We start from the raw sequence: 5,891 nt of genomic DNA, 5'->3' as shown, positions 1-5,891 counted from the left end.
GGCGTGGCCCAGGTAGAGCGTCACGTGACGCGCAAGCTTGCGATCCCCCCTCCCTCTCTGGCAAGTAGTGGTTAGCGGGTTTGGAGGGGTCACTGCTACCTCACCGTGAGAGGCGGCAGGATGCCGGCCCGCTAACGGGCAGTCCCTACTGGGCGGCGCTGAGTTAAGGGTTTACTTAATGGAAGGTGGAAATTGCCAGCAGTCTGTGCCGTTATGGAAGTGAAAGGTGGCTGAGAAGCCGCTGGGCTCATGGCAGCCAATCACATCGCAGCTTGTGACCACAAACCTGAAATAGAAATTGAAAGCAGTGATCTGATTGGTTGCTATGGGGAGCCACTCTGCTTGTTGCTCAGTGTGATGAAGGTGAAAGACCCCCCCCCTCCCCCCCCCCCCCCCTCCTCTCTGACTGACTGGCCGGCTGGCCCCTGATGGCACGACCATTCCTTAGGTACCAAATAGGAAAAGTAAAAAGGTCACAACTCGATTATTCAATTTGAAATGCGAAAATGCACGAAAAAACGCGACATGAGAGCGGTACTTATTCTGAAACCATAAAGCCTGGGGAAATAATTTTTTGCACGTTAAATGGCCTTCAAGTTGTGGAGGCGAACTGAGCCAGAAATCCACTGTCCAACCGCTATAATTCAGAGAAAAACGCAAATCTTAGAAATTCGATATGTACATATGAAAAGTAAAGGGGTCGCAACTTCATTATCTACCTCACCTCTGTGTGTATATACTGAGGAGAATCTACCTCCCCTCTAGGTGTATATACTGAGAAAAATCTACCTCACCTCTATGTGTATATACTGAGGAGAATCTACCTCCCCTCTATGTGTATATACTGAGGAGAATCTACCTCGCCTCTGTGTGTATATACTGAGGAGAATCTACCTCGCCTCTGTGTGTATATACTGAGGAGAATCTACCTCCGCTCTATGTGTATATACTGAGGAGAATCTACCTCCGCTCTATGTGTATATACTGAGGAGAATCTACCTCCGCTCTATGTGTATATACTGAGGAGAATCTACCTCCGCTCTATGTGTATATACTGAGGAGAATCTACCTCCGCTCTATGTGTATATACTGAGGAGAATCTACCTCCCCTCTAGGTGTATATACTGAGGAGAATCTACCTCGCCTCTGTGTATATACTGAGGAGAATGTACCTGACATCAATGTATATACTGAGGAGAATCTACCTGACCTCCATGTGTATATACTGAGGAGAATCTACCTGACCTCCATGTGTATGTACTGAGGAGAATCTACCTCACCTCTATGTGTATATACTGAGGAGAATCTACCTCACCTCTATGTGTATATACTGAGGAGAATCTACCTCACCTCTATGTGTATATACTGAGGAGAATCTACCTCACCTCCATGTGTATGTACTGAGGAGAATCTACCTCACCTCTATGTGTATATACTGAGGAGAATCTACCTCGCCTCTGTGTGTATATACTGAGGAGAATCTACCTCGCCTCTGTGTGTATATACTGAGGAGAATCTACCTCACCTCTATGTGTATATACTGAGGAGAATCTACCTCCGCTCTATGTGTATATACTGAGGAGAATCTACCTCCGCTCTATGTGTGTATACTGAGGAGAATCTACCTCCGCTCTATGTGTATATACTGAGGAGAATCTACCTCCCCTCTAGGTGTATATACTGAGGAGAATCTACCTCGCCTCTGTGTATATACTGAGGAGAATGTACCTGACATCAATGTATATACTGAGGAGAATCTACCTGACCTCCATGTGTATATACTGAGGAGAATCTACCTGACCTCCATGTGTATGTACTGAGGAGAATCTACCTCACCTCTATGTGTATATACTGAGGAGAATTTACCTCACCTCTATGTGTATATACTGAGGAGAATCTACCTCACCTCCATGTGTATGTACTGAGGAGAATCTACCTCACCTCTATGTGTATATACTGAGGAGAATCTACCTCACCTCTATGTGTATATACTGAGGAGAATCTACCTCACCTCTGTGTGTATATACTGAGGAGAATCTACCTCACCTCTATGTGTATATACTGAGGAGAATATACCTCACCTCTATGTGTATATACTGAGGAGAATGTACCTGACCTCTATGTGTATATACTGAGTAGAATCTACCTCCCCTCTTTGTGTATATACTGAGGAGAATCTACCTCACCTCGATGTATATACTGAGGAGAATCTACCTGACCTCGATGTGTATATACTGAGGAGAATCTACCTCCTCTCTATGTGTATATACTGAGGAGACTCCCCCTCACCTCTATGTGTATGTACTGAGGAGAATCTACCTCCCCTCTATGTGTATATACTGAAAAGAATCTACCTCATCTCTCTGTGTATATACTGAGGAGAATCTACCTCCCCTCTGTGTGTATATACTGAGGATAATCTACCTCCCCTCTGTGTGTATATACTGAGGAGAATCTACCCCACCCCTATGTATATATCCTGAGGAGAATCTACCTCCCCTCTATGTGTATATCCTGAGGAGACTCTACCTCCCCTCTGTGTGTATATACTGAGGATAATCTACCTCCCCTCTATGTGTATATACTGAGGAGAATCTATCTCCCCTCTGTGTGTATATACTGAGGAGAATCTACCTCCCCTCTGTGTGTATATACTGAGGAGAATCTACCTCCCCTCTATGTGTATATACTGAGGAGAATCTACCTGACCTCTATGTATATACTAAGGAGAATCTACCTGACCTCCATGTGTATATACTGAGGAGAATCTACCTCACCTCTATGTGTATATACTGAGGAGTATCTACCTCCCCTCTGTGTGTATATACTGAGGAGAATCTACCTCCCCTCTGTGTGTATATACTGAGGAGAATCTACCTCCCCTCTGTGTGTATATACTGAGGAGAATCTACCTCCCCTCTATGTGTATATACTGAGGAGAATGTACCTGACCTCTATGTGTATATACTGAGTAGAATCTACCTCCCCTCTTTGTGTATATACTGAGGAGAATCTACCTCACCTCGATGTATATACTGAGGAGAATCTACCTGACCTCGATGTGTATATACTGAGGAGAATCTACCTCCCCTCTATGTGTATATACTGAGGAGAATCTACCTGACCTCGATGTGTATATACTGAGGGGAATCTACCTCCCCTCTATGTGTATATACTGAGGAGAATCTACCTGACCTCGATGTGTATATACTGAGGGGAATCTACCTCCTCTCTATGTGTATATACTGAGGAGACTCCCCCTCACCTCTATGTGTATGTACGGAGGAGAATCTACCTCCCCTCTATGTGTATATACTGAAAAGAATCTACCTCATCTCTCTGTGTATATACTGAGGAGAATCTACCTCCCCTCTGTGTGTATATACTGAGGAGAATCTACCTCCCCTCCTGTGTGTATATACTGAGGAGAATCTACCTCCCCTCTGTGTGTATATACTGAGGAGAATCTACCTCCCCTCTGTGTGTATATACTGAGGAGAATCTACCTCCCCTCTATGTGTATATACTGAGGAGAATCTACCTCCCCTCTGTGTGTATATACTGAGGAGAATCTACCTCCCCTCTGTGTGTATATACTGAGGAGAATCTACCTCCCCTCTGTGTGTATATACTGAGGAGAATCTACCCCACCCCTATGTATATATCCTGAGGAGAATCTACCTCCCCTCTGTGTGTATATACTGAGGAGAATCTACCTCCCCTCTGTGTGTATATACTGAGGAGAATCTACCTCCCCTCTGTGTGTATATACTGAGGAGAATCTACCTCACCTCTATGTGTATATACTGAGGAGAATCTACCTCACCGCTATGTGTATATACTGAGGAGAATCTAACGCAGCAGGACACGGCTGTCTGCAGGCGGCCTAGATACTGAGGAGAATCTACCTCACCTCCGTGTATATGCTGAGGAGAATCTACTGTGGGATGTGAGGAATGTGTATGTGTACAAAAGAGTGGAGTTGTGTGAGAGGATGAGTGTAAGAATGGTGTTAAAGGGGTTGTCCCGCGCCGAAACGTTTTTTTGTTTTTTTTCAACAGCCCCCCCGTTTGGTGCGAGACAAACCCGATGCAGGGACTTAAAAAAAAACCCGCACAGCGCTTACCTGAATCCCTGCGCTCCGGTGACTTCTTACTTACCGGTTGAAGATGGCCGCCGGGATCTTCTCCCTCGGTGGACCGCAGGGCTTCTGTGCGGTCCATTGCCGATTCCAGCCTCCTGATTGGCTGGAATCGGCACGTGACGGGGCGGAGCTACACGGAGCCGCTCTCCGGCACGAGCGGCCCCATTCAGAAAAGAAGAAGACCGGGACTGCGCAAGTGGAGACGAGGACGCTAGCAACGGAGCAAGTAAGTGAATAACTTCTGATAACTTCTGTATGGCTCATAATTAATGCACAATGTACATTACAAAGTGCATTAATATGGCCATACAGAAGTGTATAGACCCACTTGCTGCCGCGGGACAACCCCTTTAAGTAAATTGTTTATTTGTTATTCGTGGGAAAAAAGAAGGATGGGGGGATGCGGAGGGCATGTAGAAAGTCAAGAAATGGATATAGTTGGTAAACTTGATATGAATTTATTTTTCGTATGCATTCTTATGGAAAAAAAAAACAGTAAGTAAAACCGGATGATGAATGGGTTAGCATGGCAGTAGTCATGTAAGCAGAGTTCACTTGAGAGCTTAAGTGAAGTAGTTTTTTAACCCTATCTGAGGAGGAAGGGGGGGGGGGAGGGGAAGTGTCCGTTCTTATCAGTTTAATATCTGATACGTCCCCTATCTGGGGACCATATAATAAATGGATTTTTAGAACAGGGAGCTAGATTGGAAAAAAGAGCTTGCTCTGTCCACTCTGCGCATTGACCTGGTATTGCAGTACCTCCATGACCGGTGCACCCCCTTTCCTATAGCTGTCTCTAAAAGCAGAAACTACAAGCAAGAGGTGCAGCTGTGGCTGCTGCTAACGAAGCACTTTTATTTACACTTAGCCCGTCTGCTGTGGATGATTCAAGGGTTTTTCCACAGGTTGCAACATTGTATCCACGGAGCAGCTGCTTCTGGCAGAGTGCGTGCACAGGTACTACTGGAAGCAAAACCACACACCAGTTAATTTGCCAGCGACACTCTATAGTTCGTACCGCTGCACTAATATCCAAGTTGGATATATTGGTCAGGTGTGGCGTCATAGCACTCGTCCGTTACACCGTATCCTGGCAACCTGCGTCTGTATGCTCCAGGTATTTGGGTCATGGGTGTATGTATAGGGGCTGCGGTCACACCTGGGGCCCGGAGCCCTAGGGGGCCCATAAAGTCTCTCTTCCCCATATTGCAAGCCAATGCTATCAATGAAGCTTTATAGTTGGCCCAGTTCCAGACTTCGTACTGGGGCCCCGCAGCTTCAAGTAACACCTCCGGATTGGGATAATGCTAGGCCATTCCAACCAGCCTGTGTGAGTGACCCTGCAAAATACAACCAAATCACACAATATAAAGAATATTTATAACTTTACAGGATTTTTCCATTTCTTGAATTTCCATATTCCCTCGGCATCAGGTACTCCTCGCTTCTTTTTGTCACATAGATAATACAGATAAAGGCGGCTCAGGATAAGTCTTACACAGTCATCTTCCTCCCAGCATTCCCTTTTATACACATAGATATTACGTGCATCCCAAAGTACCTCTTTAATACATAAGATTATTAACCTTAAAACACAACTTTTGTTTTTGTTTTCAACCCAGATACCAAAAAGAAAAAAAGAGAATGATAAATATGTAAGTCCTGTGAGTTCTTTTATCAGACCTTTCAACTTCCCCAAAACTCATTTTGCAAACCACAGTTCCAAAAACATGTAAAATATTTTCTA

At 44.9% G+C, this 5,891-nt stretch overlaps 1 non-coding gene across 1 annotated transcript; it reads left to right on the top strand.

Moving 5' to 3' along the window:
• The first annotated feature begins 4,726 nt into the window (after positions 1-4,726).
• LOC136630933 (U2 spliceosomal RNA) lies at positions 4,727-4,925 on the top strand. Its single transcript, XR_010792945.1, has one exon. It is a non-coding gene; the product is annotated as a U2 spliceosomal RNA (small nuclear RNA).
• Positions 4,926-5,891: the final 966 nt, after the last annotated feature.

This window comes from Eleutherodactylus coqui, chromosome 5 (assembly GCF_035609145.1).
Source record: "Eleutherodactylus coqui strain aEleCoq1 chromosome 5, aEleCoq1.hap1, whole genome shotgun sequence".
Taxonomy (NCBI): Eukaryota; Metazoa; Chordata; class Amphibia; order Anura; family Eleutherodactylidae; genus Eleutherodactylus; species Eleutherodactylus coqui.
The sequence above is the reverse complement of the archived record's forward strand: the minus strand, read 5'-3'. Positions and strand labels throughout refer to the sequence as shown.